This window comes from Vombatus ursinus, unplaced genomic scaffold (assembly GCF_900497805.2).
Source record: "Vombatus ursinus unplaced genomic scaffold, bare-nosed wombat genome assembly UNPS02014158.1, whole genome shotgun sequence".
In the NCBI taxonomy this organism is placed as follows: Eukaryota; Metazoa; Chordata; class Mammalia; order Diprotodontia; family Vombatidae; genus Vombatus; species Vombatus ursinus.
This window is the reverse complement of record NW_020953936.1, coordinates 917413-942652: the sequence shown is the minus strand read 5'-3', so window position 1 is coordinate 942652 and position 25240 is coordinate 917413. Positions and strand designations below refer to the sequence as shown.

Here is a 25240-nt window from a genome sequence, read left to right as displayed (position 1 = left end):
ACACCTTTCTTTTTGGTGTGTTTTCGGATTTTTCCATTTAAAAAATGGATGCATGTTTTATGTGCTGTCTCCCAATGTTTACCATAGTCTCTAGTCTTAGTGAAATAATATATTTTTGTGATGAGTAAATAATTACTTCAAAGAGAGAACTGGGGGGAACAGGTAAAACTAATATAAGCAAAGATATAGAGACATTTTAAGTAGTAGAAATATGGAAACACCAAAAAAAAAAAAATTCCACCACCCTCTAAATCCAGAAAATATTATCTGCTTTATTTATCAATGGGATTCATGAATATTGTTATTGATGCAGGGGAAAGACTACTGTGTTTGCTTTCTGTGAATGGTTTAGCAGCTGCACATAGCATGAAACCCAGCAAACTAAAACATCATGAAAGTGTACTTGCAGAATACATTGGCAAGACAAGAGAATTTTTCCAGAGAAAACGAAGATGAACTTAGTAAGCTAAAACAGACTTTTAAAAAAACCATGTCTGGGATGTCACAAGGGTGGCTTGCAGTTGTATAAAATTGCTTATAGAATTACTAATTGTAAAAAGCCTTCACTCTGCAGTGTTCATCCGTCTGGAAAATTCCTCCATATATTTAAATTCCTGCCGTATCTGACTTTGAGTCTTCTGGTGTAGGAGGAAAAAAAATGTCATGGAACCACTTACCCCAAATTAAACAATGGAGACCAGTTAGACTTAGGAACTGTTTAGCAACTCAGAGAAAGAAAATGAGTGTAAGATTGTGGAACTGATCTCACTTACCTCCTCTCCTGCTTGAGCTCCATATTGTGATACCAAATCTCCTGTGGAAATGTTGGCCTGGCTGTATACTGTGGCTTCTCATTAAGGTAGAAGTATCCTCAGAGTTGCCATATCTCTCAACTATTGACCTTAGAACTTATGTGGAGACCTTCATGAAGCTACTATTGTCTGAAGGTATTAAGTTCTTTGTTTTTAAAATGAATTCCTTTAAATTAAATAGGACTTATGCTATCCTTTCTTAGATCACTCTAGAGAATGGACTGGGCATATTTTTTTTTATTTTTTATTTTTATTTTTAGGTGAGGCATTTGGGGTTAAGTGACTTGCCCAGAGTCACACAGCTAGTAGGTGTTAGGTGTCTGAGGTCAGATTTGAACTTAGGTCCTCCTGACTCCAAAGCCAGAGCTCTATCCACTGTGCCACCTAGCTGCCCCCATATTTTTTTTATTTTTAGAAAATGCTAGTGCCACCTACAGCAACTGCTGTGAATGGTTCTGTTTGCCCATAATATGATGAGCAGGAGAATTGTCCATATGGTTGAAGATCTTTGAGATCAATTGAGACACCAAATTTAATTTTGTGCTATAAATAGATGAAGCAGTAGAGGTGGACTTAAAGATGCTCATTTGCACATATGTACAATAAGCTGTTGAAAATAGTTATTTCAAGTTAGGGAAATAGGGGGAAGGAAGGAGCTTGGGGTAAACAGCTTCAATTTTCTCAGTAAAAAGTAAGGCAAGGGGCTGTACAGAGGTGGGAAGGTAAGGCTTGAAACAGTCACTGTGGTGAGTTAGAAAACTAACTAGGAGGAGCAACAGGATTGCCTTGCAGCAGTGAGGACCCAGTTGAGAGAATGTAAATTGGTAATGACTTTTTTCAGTAGCATTCACCAGTAGATGAGTAGGAGCAGAGGAGGCAAGTGATTTTGGGAGTTTGATAAGGCAAGAGCTGAATAGGACAAGGGGTCAAGGAATTTGAGATAGAGGACAGTGTGGTATTGAATTGGTTAACTGTAGAGTCAAAATTAGGAAGTGAGAAAAATGAAGCCAGGACAGCTAGTTCCTATCTTACTTACCTGCCTGCTTAGCTGAGGTTTCAACTCCCTGTTAGCCTATTTTGTTTTATCCTGAGAGCTTTCTTCTTGGTTGAGGGGGATGGGAAGCAAATTTAGAGTCAGCAACTCTGCCCTTCTCTTTTATTTTCCAATCCCCTTCCCCTAAGCAGCAGTCCTATCTCACCTCCTATTTTACTTTTTTCCCCCAATACAGTTTTTTAATTTTATTTTTTTTTATTTTTAAAATCTTTGAAATTTAAATATCAATTCTAAATTCTCTCTCTCCCTCCACCTCCTACCCCAGTATAGTTGGGGTTTTTATTTTAAGACTCAACAACATATTTTTGTTATTTTTAGTTTTCCTTTATGGTGTCAGTTCATTCTGAGCTTTTCAACACTATTCTTATAGGACCATGGTGCGCTTTGGCATTTATCCTCCATCACACTACCTTGCTTTCCTCCTCTGTCCATCTTTTAAAAAATTTTGTCTCATACATCGTAAGCACTCAGTAAATGTAAATTGACTGACTGAATGGTGATTTGAACATTAAAGATGTTCATTAACATTAAAATTAACATTAAAGTTAGCATTAAAATACTTAGAAGGGAAGCTACTTTTTGTAGCTAGGAGTAGGAGATGAATTCTTAATCAAACAAGAGAGAAAAGCAATTAGCAACATTTAATTACATGAAACTGAAAGGCTTTTACACTACAAAATTAATATATGTGGGGCAAGGAGAAATCAATTGGGGAAAATATTTGTGTCAAATATCTATGATATGAATGTGATATCTAAGATACGTAGATAACTTATAGAAGAAATATAAATGGTGCAATGGATAGAGTGTTGGGCCTGGAGTCAGGAAGATTCATCTTTCTGAGCACAAATCTAGCCCCAGATACTTAATGGCTGTGTGACTTTGGGTTAGTTACTTAACCTCTGTTTGCCTTAGTTTCCAAAACTTCTTTAAAATAAGAATAATATAACAGCATTTACCTCCCTGGCTTGTAGTGAAGATCAATCAATATAATATTTGTGAAGTACTTAACATAGTGCTCTCTACATAAATGTTAGCTATAATAATTACTGTTATTAAATATGAGTCCCAAGACTATTCCTCCTTAGATGAGTTGTTATAGGATGTGAACAAACTGTTACCAAAAGAATAATTTCAAACTGCTAACTACCACCTGAAAGATTATACCAAACCATGGGGTGGCATAGTGTCCTGGGCCTGGAGTTAAGAAGACCTGAGTTCACATCTTGCTTCAGACAGCTGTGTGACCCTGGGCAAGTCACCTCTCTCAGACTGCTTTTTCTATAAAATGGGGATAATAAAAGCTCCTACTGTGCTCACAGAGTCATTCTGAGCATCAAATGAAGTAGTATATCTAAAACTATTTGTGAACCATAAAGTGTTACATACATATGTTTTTAAAATAGAGAGTGCTCCAAATCACTAGTGATACGAAAAATGCACATCTCACAATCTTTAGGTTTCATTTCACCCACCAGGTTGGCAAGGATAGCAAAAGACTGGAAAATTTGTTTTTCTTTGCAGTTTTGTTGTTATTGTATTAAATTGTTTTCTTAATTCACTCTGCATCAGTTTATGCAAATTCTCCTAGGTTTGTCTGAAACTTTTCCTTTCATCATTTCTTATGGTGCAGTAATACTCTATTACATTTACATTTCAAATTCTTTTTCACCATTCCACATTGGGTGGGCATCCTCTTAGTTGTCCAATTTTTTGCCACTACAAAAATAAATATTTTTGCATACAAAGGCCCTTTTCCTCTTTCTTTGTTTTTAAGGTATACAGCTAGTAAGTTGTATTCTTGGATCAAAGGGGATGTACAGCTTAATTATTTTAAGGGTTTCGTTCCAAATTATTTTCCAGAATGGCTGGACCAATCCATAACCTCCACAGAAATGCATTAATGTGTCTATTTTTCTGTTACCCTTCCAACATTCCTCATTTTCCTTTTTTTGGGGGGGGGGCATTCTTGCCAATCTGAAGTCCATAAGTGCCTTTTTACTTGTAAATTTCTTAAGGCAAAATAAGATGTATAGAATGCAATAATAAGTCTTTGCATTTTAGCTCATTAATCAAGTTAAGTTTGAGATCTATATATATGACCTTTTCTTTTTGTTGGAAAAAAAATATTCTGACTTTTGCAATTATTTGACTATCCATATTTTGCTGTTTTAGAGATAGGGTTTTACAATCTTGTTGACTTCTTTTCTCTTCCCTCTCTTTCTTATAGGTAATTTTGGTGCCTCTTTCCAGTGCCAGTCAATACATCATGACCACATCTGTAATGAGGACAGTGACAAGGTGAGGTCTCTGTTAATGTCTGCTTGGATGAAATGCATGATGCCCTTGTTTCTGTTTTACTCATATATATAACTTAGTGGTGAGCATCTGCTTGAGGGATGAAAATGAAGGGATGTGGCATGCTTATTTAGCCTATTTCCTATATGTCAGCTATTCCAGAAAAATCTGATTTTAATTCCTAAGGGATGAATAGATGTCCTCATACCTGTTGCCTTCGTCACTTCAACAGCGACCTGTTATGTAATGTCCTAAGGGAACTGCCTTAGAATTAATTTGATGTAGGGTTATTTTTCATACTAACAGTATGTATCCTCCTAGTATTGAAGATGGTTTCTGAAATCTGTTATTACATAATTTGAGAGACCCTTCAGGGTTTTCTTTTTTTAATTTAAAATTTTTTATTTTTTATTATGAAGTCATACATCAACAAGTGTTAACACTTCTATGTACAAAGGAAAACAGAAAAAAAAAGGTTTGTATACGAAACTATGACCTTCTATTAGAAAAAGAGTTTGTGTGTGTTTTTAATCAAACATTAAAATTATATTATTGTATACAAAACTTCCCTGCTTCTCTGTGCCCCCTTCTGAACTTCCTTCTCTTCAGAGTATTTTAAAATATTTTGTTAACATTATTTAAAAAATTTTTTTCATATCATTATCACTCTCCATCCACTCATTCCGAAGTTCTTCTACTGCATAAAAACCCTTACATGTAACAAATATGTATAGTCGTGCAAAACAATTCACATATGGGCCATGTCTAAAAATGTACCTCCAGTCCATTGCCTCCCATCCAAGAGGCATCAGTATTCTGGAGTCGTGATTGCTTAGATTTCTTAATTCTTTTTGAGCTCTTTTCCTTTTACAATGCTGTAGGCACCCTGAATCAGTTCATGTAAGTCTTCCTAGCTTTCTCCAAATCTCCCCTTTTTGTCATTTCTCACATAACTTGTTAAGCTACTTTCCAATTAATAGAAACTTTGTTTCCAGTTCTTTGCCACTACAAAAAGAGCTGCTACAAATGTTTTGGTACATATGGAAGGAAGGAAGAAAAAAGGAAAGAAATAAACAAGTATTTATTAAGTATCTATCCTGTGTGCAACACATTGTGCTAAGCCTTTTACAATTATTATTTCATTTGTTCCTTATAACAACTCTGGGAGGTAGGTGCTATTAATTATCCCGTTTTACAGTTGAGGAAACTGAGGCAGAAGTTAAGTGACTTCCCCAGGGTGACACAGATAATATGTGCCTGAAGCAGGATTTGAACTCAGGACTTTTTGAGTCCAGACCCAGTTCTGTATCTGCTGTATCACATAACTGTCTCTCTCTTTGATTTTTAGGTAGATATGCCTAGTAGTATTTTCACTAAGTCAAAAGGTGGACAAATTTTAGTGGGAATAGTTAAAGATTATTTTCCTGAATAACTGGACTAATTCATAGTGGATTAGTATACTTGTCCTCCCATACTTCCTGGAGCAATTGCCATTTTCTTTTCTTCTTTCTTTGTTTTCTTTTCAATCTGACAGGTGTGATGTAGAACCTCAGAATTGTTTTAATGTGTATTTTCTTATAACTAGTGATTTGGAGCATATTTTAATAATAACATAATAATAAAATGATGTATTATTTATATTTATATAATTTATAATATAATTTATATAATATACATTATATATAATATCTATTCAATATATATTAAAACAAAAATAATAATAAAATCAACATTTATACAGTGTACTAAAATTTGTAAAGTGCTTTGCATGTGTATATTATTTGATTTTATCTGATACCTGTGGCCGTTAATTTTGTTTATGTAAAAGGTTTTATGTAATCAAAATTGTCTGTTTTATCTCTTGTGATCTATATCCCTTGTTTAGTCACGAATTTGTACTTTATCTATAGATGTTAAAGGGCAGCTGGATGGGCAATGGATAGAGTTCCAGGGCTGGATGGGCAATGGATAGAGTTCCAGGGCTGGAGGTAGAAAGACTCATCTTCTAGAGTTCAGATCTGGCCTCAGACACTTACTAGCAGTGTGACCCTGGGCAAGTCACTTAACCCTGTTTGCTCCAGTTTTTTCAGTTGGAAAATGAGCTGGAGAAGGAAATAGCACACTACTCCAGTATCTTTGCCAAGAAAACCCCAAATGGGGTCACAAAGAGTCGGACACGACTGAAAAGCAACTGAACAAAATAGTTGTTAAAAGGTATCTCCTTGCTTTTCTACTCTCATTTGTGTATGAGAAGAGAGTACCTTTTCTATTTAGATCATGTATCTACTGGTACTTAATATGGTACATAGTGTGAGCTGTTAGTCTAAACCTAATTTCCACCAGAATGCTTTCCAAATTTTCTAGCAGTTTTTAATCAACTATTAAGTCCAATGCTGATAGTTGAGATGCTTGTGTTTATTGAACATTTTATTACTGTGACTGGTTGCTTCTGGATCTTATTTACTTAATATGTTCTACTAATTAACTTTTCAATTTTTTTTTAAACCAATACCAAAAAGTTTTGGTGATTACTGCTTTGTAGTACAATTAGGCATCTGGTACTGCTTGGCCTCATTGTATCCTATTTTTTCTTCTTTATTTCCTTTAATTTTCTTGACCTTTTACTCCTCTAGATGAATTTTTGTTATTATTTTTCCTGGTTCTATAAAGTAATACTTCAGAAATTGGATTGGGATAGTATTAAATCTATATATTAATTTAGGAACTGTTGTCATTTTTATTATGTTAATCCAACCCAACCTTGAACAATTAACCTCTCTCCAGTTATTTAAGTCTTCATTTCTTTCTATAAATAAGTATTTTGCATATGAATTCACATAATTTCCTTGTGTGTCTTGGTAAGTGTAGTTATTTTGAATACAATTTCTTTTTATTTCTCTCCCTGTTATGTTTGTTTTATAATGTATAGAAAGATGATTTTTGTGAGGTTATTTTAAATCTTGCTGCTTTGCTGGAGTTTTTAGTTAATTTTGTTTCTTTTTTTTAACCTATGCTTATTTCCTCAATTTCTTTGCTGGTATTATTGCTATAGCTAACATTCCAAGAACATTATCAAATAGCGCTGATGACAGTGGACATCCTTGCTTTACCCCTGATCTTACTGTAAAGGCCCTAAGGGTTGTTCTGTTTTAGGTAAATAAAAGAATATTTTATGTATTCTTTGTTTTAGATAGATACTGTTATCCATATTAAGTTTTATTCAGCAGTTCATTGATTTTTTTTTGCTTTCAGTTTTATCTCTTTAATTTCACAATTTCCATTTGTGCGATAAGTTGGGGTTTTTCAATTTTTGTTTTTCTATTTTATTTTTTAAAGTTGCATGCCCATTTTATTTTTTTCTTTCTTATGTTGACAAAGATAGATCTAAATTTTCCTGAAATGTTTGCTGTCATCGTATCTTAGAAGTTTTGGCTATATTGTTTCATTGATGATGTTTTCTTTCAGAGTTTCTTTGAAGTTTTCTATTATTTTTATGTGTTTTTTTATTTCCATATTCTTTCAGATAATATTTTGTTCGTTTAGTATTGAATTCTTTCTTTAGATACCATTTGTTGATTATAATTTTTATTCTGTTGTGGTCAGTGAGATGTATTTAACATTCCCCTGTTTCTTCATTTGGTTGAGTTTTTGTATGATAATACATGTAAACTGTTTTTGTAACATTTCCATGCACATCTTAGAAACATGTATACTCCTTGATTCTCATTTAGTAATGGCCAGTGTTAACATAACCAGCTTTCAGAAATGTTTTACAGGTCCTTGATTTCTATGATTTATCTTTCTGTTTGAATGTGCTAGGTCATTAATGGGTCACTACTGTGGAGTTGCCATCTGCTATAACTTTGCCATTTATTTCTCTTTGCAGTTTGATTATCTTTCATTTTAGGTACTTAGATGCTGCATCTATGTTAAGTATTAATATTATATCAATTATCAGTTATTTCATTATCAATACACTAGGCATAATGTATTTTCCCTGGCTTTTCTCTTCATCATCTTTTTGTTGTTGTTTGCTTTCTCTGGAATCATTATGACTATTCCTGCTTTTTTGCATTTGTTTGAGGCATAATAAATTATGCTTCATCCCTTCATTTTTCTTCTATGTGAATCTTTGTTTCAAGTGAGTTCCTTTTATAAAGGATTTATTTTTGGATTCTGTTTTCTATTCCATTCTACTACTCTCCTCTTTCTCTTTTTTAAATGAGTGGTTTTTATCTAATTTATATTCCCTGTTATGATGTTGGTTATCAGTCAGTTGATAAATATTTATTAAGCACCTACTATGTGCTGGGCACTGTGTTAAGTGTTGGGGATACAAAGAGGCAAAAGACAGTCCCTGCCCTCAAGGAGCTTGCAGTCTAATGAGGGAGACAACAAGCAAACAAATATTTATTAACAAGCTCTATGCAGGATAAATAAGTGATAATTAACAGAAGAAAGGCACTAGAATTAAAAGGGATTGATAAAAGTTGTAAAAGATGGGATTTTAGTTGTGACTTAGAGGAAGCCAAGGAGGTCAGTAGGAAGAACAGAGCAGGGAGAGCATTTAAGATATGGGGGGCAGCCAGAGAAAATACCCAGATCTATGAAATGGGAGGTCTTGTGGGTGGAACAGCCAGGATTGAAGAGTACATGTTAGGAAGTCAGGTATAAGAAGACTCGAACGGTGGGAAGATGTTAGATTAGGAAAGGCTTTGAATGCCAAACAGGGCATTTTATCTTGTATGCTCCTAGAGGCAATAGGAAGCCACTGGAGTATTGAGTGGAAGGGTGACCTAAGCTTTAGGAAAATCACTTTGGTGGCTAAATAGAGGATGGAATGTAATGGGGAGAGACTTGAAGCAGGCTGAGCCATCAGCAGGCTGTTGCAATAGTCCAGGCATGAAGTGATGAGGGCCTGTGCCAGAGGGATGGCAGTGTCAGAGGAGAGAAGGGAGCATGTAGGAAAGATGTTGCAAAGTTGAAATTGACAGGTTTTGGCAACATTTTGTATATGGGAGTGTGAAATAGTTAGGAGTCCTGGATAACTCCTAGGTTGTGAGCCTGAGGGACTGGGAGGATGGAACTGCCCTCTATAGTAATATGGAAGGTAGGAGGTGGGTAGGGTTGCATAGGTTCCCAAAATGGGCAATATCGCCCCTGGGGGAGCGCTGGAACAATGTGGGGGTGGTAGTAGCCTCAAATACAATTGGGGGTGTTGAATAAAAATAATGGGGCAATGGAAGCATAAGGAAAGAAGGGAAGAAAATTTTGAAAAACTGTTCATACATGTTTTATCTCTTGTATAACAGAGTTAAAATCACAGTGTTTACATTATTTTCCAAATAAACACACAAAACGCAAGTTATAACTGATCAGTGGTCAAGCTCGCCAAGAGGTCTTAACAAGCAGGTGTTGGCAGGCGACCATCAGGAAATCCAATGTGCATCGGCAAGAATATGTGTTTACAGTGACTTGTTTACAATATGATACCATATGGTTATGTAACACAATATTACATCATCAAAATGTCAATGCTGGAAAAACCCCACAAATTTATAATAAATTATTAAATTTCAAATACATCATTTTTAAAAAAATTATTTTTTAAATAATGCAAATTTTAAAAAAAATGTTAAAGAGTTAATGAAAGTAGATTTCCAGAGGAGAACTGAGTAATTTTTTTTAAAGGGGGCAGTTGGCCAAATAAGTTTGGGAACCTCTAGTTTAAGGGGAAAGAGAATAAGCCCTGTTTTGGACATAGTGATGTTGTATTTTTCTGTCCATCATATCTCTCTTATAATTTTTCCTTTTCTGTTTCCTTTCCTATCCCCTTTAAAAGAATAATAAGCTAGGGAAAGAAAAGGAGTGGGATCTGTAGTAGTAATCTGTTACTGAAGTGATCTGATTTCATTCCTCTGCTAGTCTTCTCTTTACTCAGCTCAGATCCTGATCACTGATTTTTGACATTTTATTTCTCTCCTTTATAGTCCCCTTCAGAATTTACCTTCTTGATTATCTTAGAGCCTAGGATGAGAACAAATAAGGAAAACAAGCTAGTCGCAGGTAGAGAGAAAGCTGATCACTCCACCTCGACTTCACAAAAAAGGAAGACCCATGTTTGAGGTTTTGTTGTTGTTTTTTAAAAATTATCGCAGGATTTTCTCTCATTATCTACCTGTTGTAGTTTATAGAATTATAGATGCAAAATGACTGACATTACATCTGATGATTAATGACATTCATTTGTTTGTTTTACAGTTTTATTTGATACATATTAATTGTATCCAACTTTAATTGTTTATTAATGCATATGCTAGGTTTAATGATTAGTTTAGCATCATTGGTTTGCCAAATATAATTTTTATATTGTCACTCTTGAAAAAAATGGAAGTTGACACATTCAATAAGTATGGTATTGTATTGCTTTTGAGCTGGAAACTCATGGGTCACCTGATTTTATGAGTAGACCCAGAGAATAAAAATGAGAATATAATTAGCACATTGAAATGGAAAAAAATAATTGGGATATTGAAAATTAATTCATAGTAAGGTCAGGGCTGGGGAGACCAATCAATATTCTGCTAATAACCTGATCTGTTGGATCATGAAAAAAATACCATACAAGCTGACTGTAGGATATAACACTTGGAAAATGATTTTACACATCCCTTTCTGAAGAGGAGTTGATCAGGGGAGTTGAGGCCTTAATTTGAAAAGGGGGCCTGATGGTAAGTTAGTTAAAGAGAGTGCTTAACAACTCATCTGTACTGTGAGAAGGGCTGAAGTTAGATTCCCTTCAGCAGAATCAGATAACTCCCCTGTGGGTGAAGTTACTCTCAAAGTTGAACAGGGAAGCAATGCCTGAGGCAAGGCTGAAAGGAGGTATATCATTATAGAGGGACATTTCAAGTCAGGAAATGTTTCTGGCAAAGTACCATGTCCTTCCAGGGAACAAACATGTAAAGTTTAGGTCAACAAAGCAACAGAATTACTTTGGACTTGACAGGCATCTCCGTTAGCAAAGATAAATAGCTTATTGACCTCCCTCAGAAGATCAGCTTTTGGACTTGCACAAGATTTAGGGGAAAAAACAAAACAGAACAAAACAAAAAAACAGCTTATCCTTACATGGCAGATCTGCTTGCAAAAGTTAGAGACATGTTATGGTGTCCATGAGCTGCTAAGACAAGCTTATGATTCCTTGGTTAAGACTATCATTTAGTAAAAAGGGGAAATGCCTACTGATTTTGTAGGGCTTGTGAATGCTGAATTAAGGAGATTGCTAAAGAGGAGAGCAGTAAAGCTGGAGGAAGCAGATGAGGTTAGCCTGGAGCAAATGAGTAGTGACTTGAGATATAGCTGAGAGGAAAAACAATGTTCAGTTGTTGTCTATTTGTACTTACCTCCATAGTTTCAAAAAATCCATGAACAAAAGTATGCAGGATGGATTGGGAACACAAAACTGTCCGAGGGCACTTACCCTGAGAAGGTTCAACCTCACCTAGCCCTACAGCATCCTTTCCTGGATGGGCTACTTACAAGGACATAACTAGAGAGTTGCACTGATAATAGTGATTCTAATACAAAAGTTTACAGAGATCTATTGTAAGATGGCACTGTAGGGGGAGAAAAATCACTGTATTAGTAAAGACAAAAGACAAAGAGACGGGGATGATCGTAATAGTCTTAGGCAAAATCACCACAAAGTAAAAGAAGCATTACTGTCATATGTTACAACTGTGGTCTAGATCAACACATGAGTGAGAAATACACCTGAAAGAAGACTGCAAAATTGGCATGTGAGAAACTCAATTCCAAGGAATGAGTATTTGGTAAATACATTTTTTAAAAAAGAATGATAAAGGGAAAGGGACAAATATTGATGGATGAGCAGTTGGTAATAAGTGAAATTATAATTTTTTATTCATAATTATTTTTAAAATATATCACATTAAGTATTATGCAAAATAAGGGCAGCTAGCCGGCCCTAAAGTCAGGAGGCCTCAGACTGAGTTCACATCCGTCCTCAGACACGTAACACTTACTAGTTGTGTGACTCTGGGCAAGTCACTTAACCCCAATTACCTCACCAAAAAAAATATTATGCAAAATATATGAAAACAAAAATGTACCTTAAAAAAAATCTATCATGTAGATGAATAATGAATGAATAAATTTCTTACCAGCAGAAAAATAAAGAATTATTATTTGGAAATAAAGATAGGGTCAAGGATGTATCTCAGACCCCAAAAATAGCAAGAACAACCTCATCAGTCAGATCACAGCAGTTTTAGATAAAAATATGACCATCATGATACAAGCAGAGAAGAATAATTATTTTTCATTTAAAAAATGAGGATTAGATGGTCATAAATAGGACAAGTGCCCTTGAGAGAAGAATTATCATTTGGTTGAGAGGAAGCAGAAATCCACTATTGAGAAACCCCAAGCTTTTTTTTTTTCTTTTAAATCAAGGATTGGAAAAAAGATGATAAAGTTTTATTGAAAAATTTTAGTGTCTAAAGAATATTAGAGAGACTTGATAACCAGATAGAAACACTTAAGCAAGAGATATCTCAGCTGAAGGAGAAATTGAAAAGTGAGGTAAAACAAAGGTCTGCATTTGTAAGAAATCAGGATAGTCATATTTTGGATATAAAGAAACAGATACTAAAAGGAGCTATCAGATTGAAATAAAAGAACTTCTAAAATATGTTTGAAAGATAGCTTCTTTAAAAAGACAGAAGTAGAAGTCTAGCTTTCTTCCTAGTTAGCCTAGAGAGTTTCTAACAAAGGTGTTACTTCAAGTAAAACAGATGCTGAGGATAGAAACCCATTAACTAGGACTGAGTAGGTTCCTGGTTCCATCAAAGGGAGAGGGATGAACACAGAGGCAGAACTTTTCTTGCCTAGCACCTTAGTTGTAAAGCTCCCAGCCTAAAGAGACAAATCTTAAGAGTTTAGAAATACTAGTAATGAGCTTATGTCATTAATCAACTTAGGTATAGATGGAGAAAGGTCAATATATGTCACAAAAAAATTAGTTGATAAACATTTGTTAAACACCTATTATGTGCCAGCCACTGTGTTAAGTGCTGGGGATACAAAGAAAAGCAAAAAAAAAAAAAAAAAAAAATACAGTCCCTGCTGTCAGGGAGATCATAGTCTAATGGGGGATACAACAAGTGAACAACTCCGTACAAACAGTATATGTACAAAATCAATTGGAATAACCAACAGAGAGCAAACATTGTTACTAAGGAGGATTGGGAATGGTTTCTTGCATATGATGGGATTTTAACTGGGACAAAACCAGGAAATGGAAATCAGAAGAGAGAGAATTCCAGGAATGGAAAATAGCCAGTGAAAAGACCTAGAATCAGGAGATGGAGTTTATTTGAAGAACTGCAAAGACTGGATCATAGAGCATTGGGGAGGAGGGCAGGAGAAAGTCATAGCATGTCTGGAAATATAGGAAGGGGCCAGGTTAAGAAATACTTTGAGTGCCAATAATGGATTTTATATGTGGTTGCAGAAGTGACTCACTGGAGTTTATTCAGTAAGATAGGGGGGTGACAAGGTCAGGCTTGTACTTTAGGAAGATTCGTTTGATAGCCTAGAGGAGAATAGACAGGAATGGGGAGAGACTTCAGACAGGGAGATTAATCAGCAGACCATTTTAATAGTCTCCAGTTGTCCACCAATGTGGCAATGAAGGCCTGAGGTGGTGGCAGTGTTGGAGGAAAGGAATGCCTAAGAGACATGTTATAAAGATAAATAAGATTTGTAAATAGATAGGGGGAGGGTGAGAGAGTTAAGGATTGTGAGCCTGGGTCTCACTGAGAGGATGGTGGTGTTCTTGACAATAATAGAAAAGTTAGGAAGAGAGAACAGTTTGGAGCAGGAAAGATAATGAGTTTGGTTTTGGACATGTTGAGTTTAAAATATCTCTGAGACATGCATTTTGAAATGTCTGGCATTGAAGATTTGAGACTAGAGGTTAATAGGTTATGTCTAGATAAGTAGATCTGGGGATTTGCATAGAGATGATAATTTCATCCATGGGAGTTGATGAGATCATTAAATGAGATAGTGTAAAGGGAGAAGGAAAAAAAGGGCCAGGGCAGAACCTTGGTGGCAACCCACAGTTAGTGGGCATAACTTGAATGAAAATCCAGCTAAAAAAGAATGAGGAGTGGTTAGACAGGTAGGAGGAGGAGAGCAATGTCATTAAAAAAAACCTACAGAGAAGAGATTTTCAAAGAGAAGAGGGTGATCAACAGTGTCAAAGGCTGAAGAAAGGTCAAGAAGGAATTGAGAAAGGCCTATTGGATTTGATGATTTGGGGAGAGCAGTTCCAGTTGAATAATGAGGTTGGAAGCCAGACTGCAGAGAGTTAAGAAGAGAATGAAAAGAAAGGAAATCAAGACACCCAATTATATAAGACCCTTTCAAGGAATTTAGCCACAAAAAGAGATACTGAACAATAGCTAGCAGAGATAGATTAAATGAGCGTTTTTTGAGGACGGGGGCTACATGAGCATGTTTGTAGAGAGTAGGAAAAGCAGTGAGTAGACAGGGAGAGATCGAAGATTAATGAGAAAGTAGGAATTATAAAAGGGATAATCTGCTAGGGAGAAAGAATTGAATGGGAATACTTGTACACAATCAGGGTTTGCTTTGACTGGGAAGAAGTCTATCTCTTCATATGAGATAGGGGTGAAGGAGGAGATAGTGGCAGAAAGCATCTGAATTACAATCATCCAAACTTTTAATAGGCTAAATTATGATGTTAGAAAAGAAGTGCTTATTAGATATAATTCATTGTTAAATTATACAATGTTGTTTTGTACTTTTGATATGTGTATATATAGTATTGCACATGCATAATGTTTTATTATTACATTTAACTATCAGTGCCACTGTTCTTAGTCTTATTTTTTTTGGTCTTTGAAAGGACATACTTTGCATCATAGGTGAATTATATATAATATTAGTAAGAATTTGATATACCTTGAAGGCACCATAAGTCTTTTAACTGTAGTTCTTTCAGAAATTTGTTCAGTTTATATTTTCCCTTTTGTTTATCCTTCTATTAGATTTATCCAAAACTGAGAGAGGGATATTAAAGTCTGCTGTCACTACATTGTGTTACTGTCTTTGTCTTCTTATCGCTCAGATAATATTTCCTTTATAAATTTGGATGCTAAGGCATTTGGAGTGTATAAGTTTATTACTGATACTGGTTTGTTGTTCATAGTTCCTTTCAGCATAATACAGTTTCCTTGTTTATCCCTCTTTATTTTTTCAGTGTTTGTTTTTGCTTTGTCAGATACCATGATTGCAACTCCTGTTTTTTTGGATTCACTTAATCCATAGTAAATTTTTTCCATCTTCTCAGTTTTATTTTGTGTGTATCTTTGTTTTTAAATGTGTTTCTTGTAAACAACAGATTGTAGGGTTTTGTTTTCTTATCCAATCTGTCACTCTTTTTCATTTTATTGAATTGTTTAATCCTTTCACATTTAAAGTTATGAGAGTTAGGTTTATATTTTCCTCTATGTGTTTCTAATATTAAATTGTTTTTTTCAAACTTATGATTGTCTTTCCTTTTCTGCTATAAACACACCTTCAATTACTTTACCTTAACCTTTTTTTAAGATGGCCTTGTTCCCACTGCTTCTCTTCTCATTCCTGATTCCCTCTTCTCCTTTTTTACACCTTTCCCTTTGAATTTTGCTTATTCGTTCCTTTTTCTTTTCTGCTTCTATCTGATTATATAATTCTTACACCCTCTCCACCTGTCAAGCTTATTCCTCCTTCCTCTCCTCCCCTTCAACTAGTCTTGTTCATTAGGTTTTTATTTATTGCCCCTTTCCAAGGAGGATTTCTCTAATACTCTTTATTATCCATCCTCTTTCTGTTTGCTCTAGATCTCATTCTCGGTTCATGACCGCAATAAACATTTTCTCTGTATTTCTAGTACTAGAAAAAACTTCCAAAGTATCCATTCTAGGCTTTCCCCTGAGGGCAGATTCTGCCACTGCCTTCTAGAACTTGCTTTTCCTCCACTTCCACTCCCCTCTCATGTACCCTTCCATAGTGTAATGTCATCCCACAAAAGAAGCATTGATTCATGTGTGGGCAGGGGATTGTCAACTTCTATCTGTAGGACCCCAGGCCCGCCTCCTCACTGTTCTCTCCCCAGAACTTCACCTCTTGTGTATATTTAGAAAAAAAATCACTTACTGGTTGGTGTTTTTGCTGTTACTCTGTTACTGTTGCTATCTTTGACCTATGCATTTATTCATTCTTCCTGCATTTCTTTTATTTGGGATATTCAAGAAGCAAATACTCTCTTTAGTTCTTGCTTTCTTTCTAAAAATGTTTCAAAAACACCTCTTTACTTTTGAATGTTTATCTTTTCTCATTTGTGGTGAAGCTCAGACTTGCAGGGTAGGTCTCCAGGGCTGCATCCTGAGTTCCATGGCTCTTTGGAATGCATTATTACATTTCCTCCTATGTTTTCTGGTGGGTGCAGAATAGTCTTAAGTTATTCAAATTTCCTTTCTTTTGTATTTGAAAGTCTTGTGATCACATGCAAAATAACATTGTTTCTGAATTTAATTGTTAAATTTAACCACTGTGTTTGCACTGGAGTTTGCAGCTTTTGCCTTTTTTTTTTTTTCTGGAGGCAATCTATGAATTCTTTTTTTGTGGGGGGGGGCTTTTTGGTGAGGCAATCAGGCTTAAGTGACTTGCCCAGGGTCACATAGCTAGTAAATGTCATGTGTCTGAGGCCGGATTTGAACTCAGGTCCTCCTGACTCCAAGCCTAGAGCTTATCCAATGCGCCACCTAACAATCTATGAATTCTTTCAATTGATATTTCATTTTCCCTGTTCAGTTCTCTTCTATTCCTTCTTTATGGTGTTAAGATTTTTTTTTGTCCTGTCATGTTCTTCTGGCAGACCTATGATCTTCAGGTTGTCTCTATCCTGTCTTCAACAACATATTTTGCTTCCATAATGAGCATATTTTCTTTTAATGTTATTGCTTTTTGCTTCTTTTCTTCTAAATTATCCTTCACTTCTATGCATTTACTCTCTCTCTCTCTCTCTTCCCGTAAGGCAACTGGGGTTAAATGACTTGCCCAGAGTCATACAGCTAGTGAATGTTATGTGTCTGAGGTCGCATTTGAACTCAGGTCCTCCTGACTCCAGGGCCGGTGTTCTATCCACTGCCCCACCTACCTGCCCCTATGCATTTACATTCTCTTTTATTTCTTTAGTGGAACTTGCCATCTCTGAGTCCAGTTTTTGTATTCTGCCCTTTATTTTTTCTGTACAGGCCATAAATTCTGCTGTTATAGTTTTCATTTCTCTTTTGAACTCCTCAGAAACAGTGTGCTGTGGTTCCATGCTCTGCTTACATATCACAGGGTCCTCTGTCTCATTAAGTGTTGGATCGTTTTCCTTTGTTTTGCAATATTTATTCATAGATGCCTGAACTCATTTACTAGATCTGGAGGTCATATTTCCTTCTATTGTTAATGTTTTCCTTGTTGATTCATCTGCCTATGTTCAAGGTCTTTGAGTTTTCTTCCTGAGATCGTTGGTAATTTCGGTCTTAATTTTTTTCCCCCTGATTTCTCCTTACTGGCCTTCTGACTCTGCCTTCTCTGATGGTGGTTTCCTTGGGGGTAGCCACCTGTCATGATGGCTGTGTCACTTCCTGAGCAGACTTCCGAAACCTGGAACCAGGGTCCCCACTGCAAAGGAAAGAAGGAAGAGGGACCAGGTGTGGGGTTAGGTTTTGTTGCAAGGTCTCACGTATGTGTCAGGTCCTTGGGTCTGTAGTGTGAGAGGTGGGGGAGGGGTGCTCAGTGAGCTCAGAGTCCCTGTGCATCAGTTCATGGATTTTTTTTTTTCTTCTTTTGGATTTTGGGTAGACCATGAAGACAGCTAAAGTTGCTTTATATTTGGTGTATACTTTCTATTTTGGAGAAGTTTGAGAGATCATGAGGATCAGAGAAAATTTGCAGTCTTCTGTCTTGTTGCTCACGTGACCCAGAACTTCTCTTGGTATACCTTGAAATAATTTTCAAACAGTGAAAATTTTTCTCCAGGGAGAAATGTAATGCCAGAATCAATAACTAGTCCCTCAGAGATTATAGATACTGGTACTTTTTTTTAAGAGTCAGCAGAGTCTTAAAATTTAAATTAAAGTTTAAAGTTTAAATATCATTCTGTAAGGAGCCTGTGAAACAGTTTCATTCTCATTCTAGAGGCATTATTAACTGTAATGATTGAAAAGAGGACAAAGAAAAATGACTAAGAATACTTATTCCTGATATCGTTTAATTCTTATCTCAGGAAGTAACATCAAGAAGACTCTTTTTTTTCCCATTTCAAAAAAAAAAATTTTGATCTTAACAAACATCAACTAAAATGAGTCCTTCCATACCTTGTTGTTGCTGTTCCTTCCATTCTCAAAGACACGGCATGGCAATGTCTAGATTTGCATGTGAATTGGATTTAAGTGAGGCAGAGCTGTATAAAGGTAAAGTCTTCAGCCTCACTCTCTGTTCCAGAGTCATTGGAGTCCAGTGGCAAAACAAAAGTCAAGACTACTGGCAATGGCCCAGGATGCAGTGGATGACCTTGGCCTTTCTAAATTAAGATCTTTCCCAGACCTCAATTTGTCTGAGGCAACGCCCGTTCAGTGACTAAGGGCTAAGTAAGTATTGAGACAAGAAGGACTAATCACAAAAATATTCACCTGGGAGAGGTTTTCCTGTTCTGGCCAGAAACTTTGAGGGTCATAGATGCATTAGGTAGAGGGACAATCAATAGATCTACAGGAAATATAATGATTTGGTTGTTGGAGGGGGTAGAGTAGGGACAAGTTCACAAGTCTTACTAGCTGTAGCATGGCCTTTTCAGTCTTTCTCCTTAACTGGTTTGCATGGTAATGTTGGGGGTTGGGGGAGGGGACAGTGGAGATTTGAAAGAATCTCCTAACCCATCTTCACTAATATCTTTTGCTGGCAAATGGTACCCACTATAGTTTTTCCTTGATTTTGCATACAACTCCTCTGTTTGGTGTTCTTCCTCAATCTTCACTGGAGGAGTTGTGTGAGAGTTGAATTATCTTGCTGCCTGTTACTCAGTTATCTGCCAGACTCCACATCAAAGGTCTGTCTTTGTAACTTTAGACAGGTCATTTGGCCTCTCTGGGACTCAGTTTCCTCATCTATAAGATAGGAGATTAGGCTAGATCATAGGTTTTTAATCTTTTTTTTTGTGTCATCCTCTCTTTGGAAGAACAGAAAGAAAACTTGTGCATGAAACTACAAATCTCTTTTATGTACAAACTTCCTTTTCGCGTAAGCATATAATAAATTCATCATGTTATTTTCAAAGCTGTCCTTGCTTGCCCTTGATTCCTTCTGCCCTTCGTTCTGTTTTCTTTTGTGCATTTAAAAAAAGTGTTCTGACCAATGCGGAAATATATTTAACATGATTGTACATGTATAACCTATATCAGACTTCTTGCTGTCTTAGGGAAGGAGGAGGGGAAGGAGAAAGGAAGAAAAACTTGGAAATAAAAATCTTGCAGAAATTAATGCTAAAAACTATCTTTACGTGTAATTGGAAAAAAAACTATTAAGTAAAAAAAATGTTACGATGAACTTCTTTTCTTATTTTGGGGGGGGTGTGCGTGACAAGGTTATTCTATTTCCGTTCTCCCTCCCTATAAATTGAGAAAAAAGAACAAGAAAGCCTTTATAACAAATATGCATAGGCAAACAGAACAAATTCCCACATTCGCACTGCCCAGAAATGTTTGTCTCATTGTGCACCTTGAGTCCATCACCTCTGTGTTAGGAGGTAGGGGAGTAGTACGCTTCAACATCAGTCTTCTGAGACTGAGGTTGGTCATTACACTGACCGACATTCTTAAGTCTTTCAGAGCTTTTGTCTTTATGTTGTTTTTGTTGTATAAATTATTCTCCTAGTTCTGCTTACTTTTCTCATCATCAGTTCATAACAAGTCTTCCTAGTTTCCCTGAAAACTTCCTCTCAGTCATTTCTTATGGTGCAATAAAATTATGTTATTTCATATGCCATAATTTGTTCAGCCATTCCCCAATTGATGTGTACCTCCTTAGCTTCCAGACCTTAGCTAAATCAAGAGAATTCTTGAAAAGAATTCTTTAATTGGTATCCTAAGCAAACTGAAAGTTGGGACATTGTTTCTGAAATTGAAGAGAAATTGTAGTGACTTTGGTTGTAATCTTTCTCATTGCTGATACAACTGAAATAATTATGTCATTATATTATTTGTTACACTGTTAATAATATAGCTAGCAATTTTGATATTCAGTTAAACCTAGGAGATTAGGTATGAGACATACATGTAAATATATATGTATTAGGTATGTACACACATATACATGCCCATATTACATAGCAAGTGAGAGAAGTTAATGCTTTATGTGAAAATAGATGTTTCCTTTTTATTAAATAAACACTATTTAGTGAACTTTGGTGGGTGCTGAGACCTAACTACTTAAGGAGAAAGTTGTTTTAATTTAATGTAGAAATATCAGAACATACTTCCTTGATTGCCTTAGAGCCTGGAATGAGAATAAATCAGAAAATGCCCTAGTACCAGGTAGAAAGCAAATGATGACAGTCAACACTAAAACATATGTACATCTTTACTGTAGGGAGACTTTTTTTTTTTGGTTTGTTTTTGTTTTTTGGCAATTGGGATTAAGTAACTTGCCCAGGGTCACACAGCTAGTGAGCGTCAAGTGTTTGGTCTGAGGCCGGAATTGAACTCAGGTCCATCAGAACTCTAAGGCGGGTGCTCTATCCACTGCGCCACCTAGCTGCCCCAGAGAGACTCTTGTTTGTGTTTATTTCTTGGACTTCTCTCAATCCTTAGTATTTATTCATCATATTAAGAGTTTTCTTCTCTTTGTTGCTAATTCTACGCTTTCTTCCTGTATTGAGACTGTACCAGGCCAGGCTTTTCCCCCTCACCCTGTGGATAGTATAGGATGGGCGCAGAACCTTTTTGCTTCTGAACCTTCTGCAGTCTAGATGCTGCTACAGCCTCTTTTCCACAAACCTGCATGGAGGGTCTGGGACCAGTCTCTGCCCTCTGCCACGGTCTCTGGCTTTTGCCTCCTTCTCCTGTTGGCCCCATGCTGATGTTTGCATTTGCCCTATTTGTCGCCTCCTTCTGCAGTTATTATCTGGGAGTAGGCGCTAGAGATTGCACAGAGCTCAGGCCTCTTGGAGTGCCTCAAATTGAGACCTGTCTGCTCCATCTCTGAGCACAGTGAATTACTGGGAGCTGGCTCCTTCCTCACTGTGACTCTTACAGTCTAGGGCCAAAATCCTACTTGCTTCCATCTGAGAAGGCTGGCTTCTCAGAGAACCTTGATGAATGTTGTACATTTAGAACCTCTGACTGTTTGGGCTTAAAATGATTGGGTTGGGCATCTATTCTTAGTACTTTCATTCCCATTTCCTATGTCTTGTGCACAGGAGTATTTCAACGGGTCACTAACTTTCAAGTTGAAACCAAGCCAAGGAAATGTTTTCTCCATCCTACTGACCAGATTCTTTGCTCATCTAGTTATAGCTAGATCATCATATTTGTTGATCCTCAGAAAGTTCTAGAAGCACCATGGACCTTTCTTTATTCTGTCTCTCCCTGGTATTCATAAACACATTCTGAGCCTGTTTCTCAAAATGTATGTGATACAATTCACATTCATTCTGCTTTTCTTTATTATAGTAATCTGGAGTCCTGGATTACTTCTGAGCTCCAGATCCACATTCTCAATTGGCTATTGAATATATCCATCTGGATGTTCTGTTGGTACTTTAAGCTCACTTTAAAAAAATTACTACATGTAATCCAAAGTGTCCTTATCTTTCTGAGTGAGTTCCATGGTTGCTGGTAAGGGAATCACCGTTTTCTCAGGCATTCTGCCTCAAAACTCCTAAAACTTGATTCCTTCCCTGTGTTACTTTCCCTATCCAGCCATTTACCAAATTCTTTTGATTCTACCTCTGAAATAGTTCTGCCATACCTCATATATTAATAATGATGATAATAATAACAAAAATAAACACTAAAATTCTTATAGTTCCTACTCTGTGCCAGGCATTGTACTAAACACTTTACAAATATTAACTCATTTGATCCTCACAACAACCCTGCAAGATGTTATTATCCTCATTTTACAGATAAGGAAACTGAAACAAACAGGTTAAGTGACTTGCTCAGTGTCACACAACTAGTAAATGTCTGAGGCTGGATTTGAAATCAGGTCTTTCTGATTGCAGGCTGGTACTCTATCCACTGGGTCACCTAGCTGCCTCTGTTAGTTCTGTATAGAAATAAATGAAATATGACCTCACCCACTTCTTATCTAACCACATCATTTATTAATAGCATACGCATTTAAAAGCTTATTAGAAAGCATATTTTTGTTCAGTGGTAGTAGCGTTTTTGCTTCCCTACTACCTTTGATTACTAATTTTGACCTGGTTCTAGTAAAACAAGCTGAACACAGAACCACAACCCAGGAAAGTGGCTCTGTCTAGTCTCTAGAATGACCTATCATGGCCCAAGGCATTAAGGGCTATTCTGTTTTTGTTATGAAGACCTTTCTACAAAGGCATCAAATGCAAGGTGAGTATACCAACCTTGGGTGATCTGAATGTGGATAAACTTGGGAGACAGAGAATTCTTTGGTACATCTGGTACATAGTACGTTTATGAACTCAGTCATTCTAGCTGTCCTGTTCCCTCCACTTTCCCCTGGGTTAAGGAATTTAGACCAGAAGTGTCAAAAACATGTCACTGTGCAAAGGCAGCCCACAACATTCCAGAATCCAGCCCAAAGCAGATTAAAATATAATTGGGCAGTATTTTTTAAAAAATAAATGAAAATGCAATAAATGTAGAAGGCATTACATTTTGAAACCAAGTTAATCTGTGGGCCTGCAGGGATCCTTAAATATAGTTCAGTGGCCCCTGTTTCTATTTGAGTTTGATGCCATTGATCTCTACTAACCTGCATCATATTCTCTTTTTTATCTGACAGCTAGATGATGCAGTGCATAGAAGTCAGGAGGACCTAAGTTTAAATTCTGAATCAGGCATGAGAGAAATAATCATTTCTCTCTTGTATTAATAACTAATTATTTAATCAGGGCCAAGGTTTTTTTCCCTTTTCTACTTCCTTATCCAGAAATCAACCAGTGTAGGAAATCTTTCTCAAAGACTTACCCAGGCTAAAGATTTAATCAAAATCAGCAAAAGGAATTCTAAGTTTAGGCTAATGGGTGGATTCCTGCTCGTCATATTTACTCAGACAGATCTGGGAAAATGTGGATTCTCACTTTTGTTGGACAGGTGATATGGAAATTGGTAAGTCTCTTTGACCAAGTTTTGGGTGTTCAGTGTCAGTATCCCCAAGACCCTCATTATAATAAGCCCCTCATTATAATGTTTATTCCTTCATTAATTGTTAACCAATCAGTTGATTGCCACCCTCAGGAACACTCATTCTCCCAAGAGCACATAAACTGGGAGACCACTGCCATGAAGGCTCTTTGGCATTCAAGTGTGCCACTTCTCTCTTTTATTAATAACATACTAGCCTTATTAATAAAATGATTAAATTACCCAGAAATTATGTCTCTTAATTGTTTTAAGTGTCATAGGCACTTATTAGTTGTGTGACCCTGGGCAAGTCTCTTAACCTCTGTTAGCTTCAGTTTCCTCATCTGTAAAATGAGAATAGTAATGGCATCTAATTCAGTGTTGTTGTGAGGATCACATGAAAGAACGTGGCTTTGCAAATCTCAAAACACTATATAATGTCACTGCTGCTGCTACCACCACCACCACCTCCTCCACTACTACTACCTCTCTCAGACCACCCCAGTTCAAATACTCGTTACTTCTTTGCTGGAATAGTACCATAGCTTTCTGGTTTTCACTTCCAGCCTAATAATTTCTTCTGCATGTCACAAACCAGATTAATTGTCTTTATGTACAAATCATGTACTTGTGATGACCATAATCCTTTAATGACTGTTACCCACTGAATAAAAGTCTTAACCTCAGTATGGCATTCAAGATTCTTCATAATCTGCCACTAACCTCCTTTTTGCATATTCCCTAGGTAAGCATGATATGCTCCCCTCTCCCCATTTGCGTTTCAGAACCCTTATTGTCCTTCTTCAAGGTCCTCCTCAGGTGCTATATCCTTCAATTAGACTTACTTTATCTCACTAAGTGAAAATGAGCTCCCTTTCCTCAAAATTTTCACACCATTTTGTACTTGTAATGCACTTATCTTTTTTTAAGTTTTGCATCATATTTATTCAAGTAATGTTTAATCTCTTCTATCATATTATAAGCTCCTTGAGGGTAGGAATTTTGTCTTATTATTATCTCCAACCATAGCTTTCATTGTGCATGGAGGGCTCTTAATAGATTGTTTAATGATTGTTGTTTGAAAGTATATGAAGAACTCAGTTACAACTTCCTAGGTCTCCCCTACCTGCCTGGCATTCTTCCTTCGATGGAAGTAGGATAATGGGTTCTAGACTTTAGATTCATACTCGTAACTCAGTCACCTTACTTTTTTTTTTATTAATCTTTCTCATGGCTGACCCCTCCTTAGAACAAATTTCTTTTTAAACACAGCCCTCTACACATAAATACATAGTCTGACTAAATAGTCCCATATTTGCCACATATGAAAATGTGTGTTTTTCTGCATTTTAAGAGCATCACCATTCTGGCCAGAGATTGGGGGGAGGGGTGTAGGGGAGTGTTTCCAGTCATTCTTTTGGACCTAAGGTTTATCACTACATGGATCAGAGTTCTTTATTTCCAGTGTTTAATATTTTTTACTTTATTAAATATTTCCTAATTACATGTAAAATATTTTTGTCATTCATTTTTAAAATTTTGAGTTCCAAATTCTTCCCCTCCTTCCCTCTCCCCCCACCTTAGGAAAGTAATTTGAT

The 25240-nt window shown here is 36.3% G+C and overlaps 1 protein-coding gene across 4 annotated transcripts in view; it reads left to right on the top strand.

Moving 5' to 3' along the window:
• The window catches only part of RNF38 (ring finger protein 38), a 199315-nt gene that overhangs the window by 75004 nt on the left and 99071 nt on the right, over nt 1–25240 (top strand). For all 4 annotated transcript variants that reach the window (XM_027859056.1, XM_027859055.1, XM_027859054.1 and 1 more), the window contains exon 2: nt 4097–4167. The gene's annotated coding sequence lies outside the window, so the exon portion shown is untranslated. The remainder of the gene's footprint in view (nt 1–4096; nt 4168–25240) is intronic.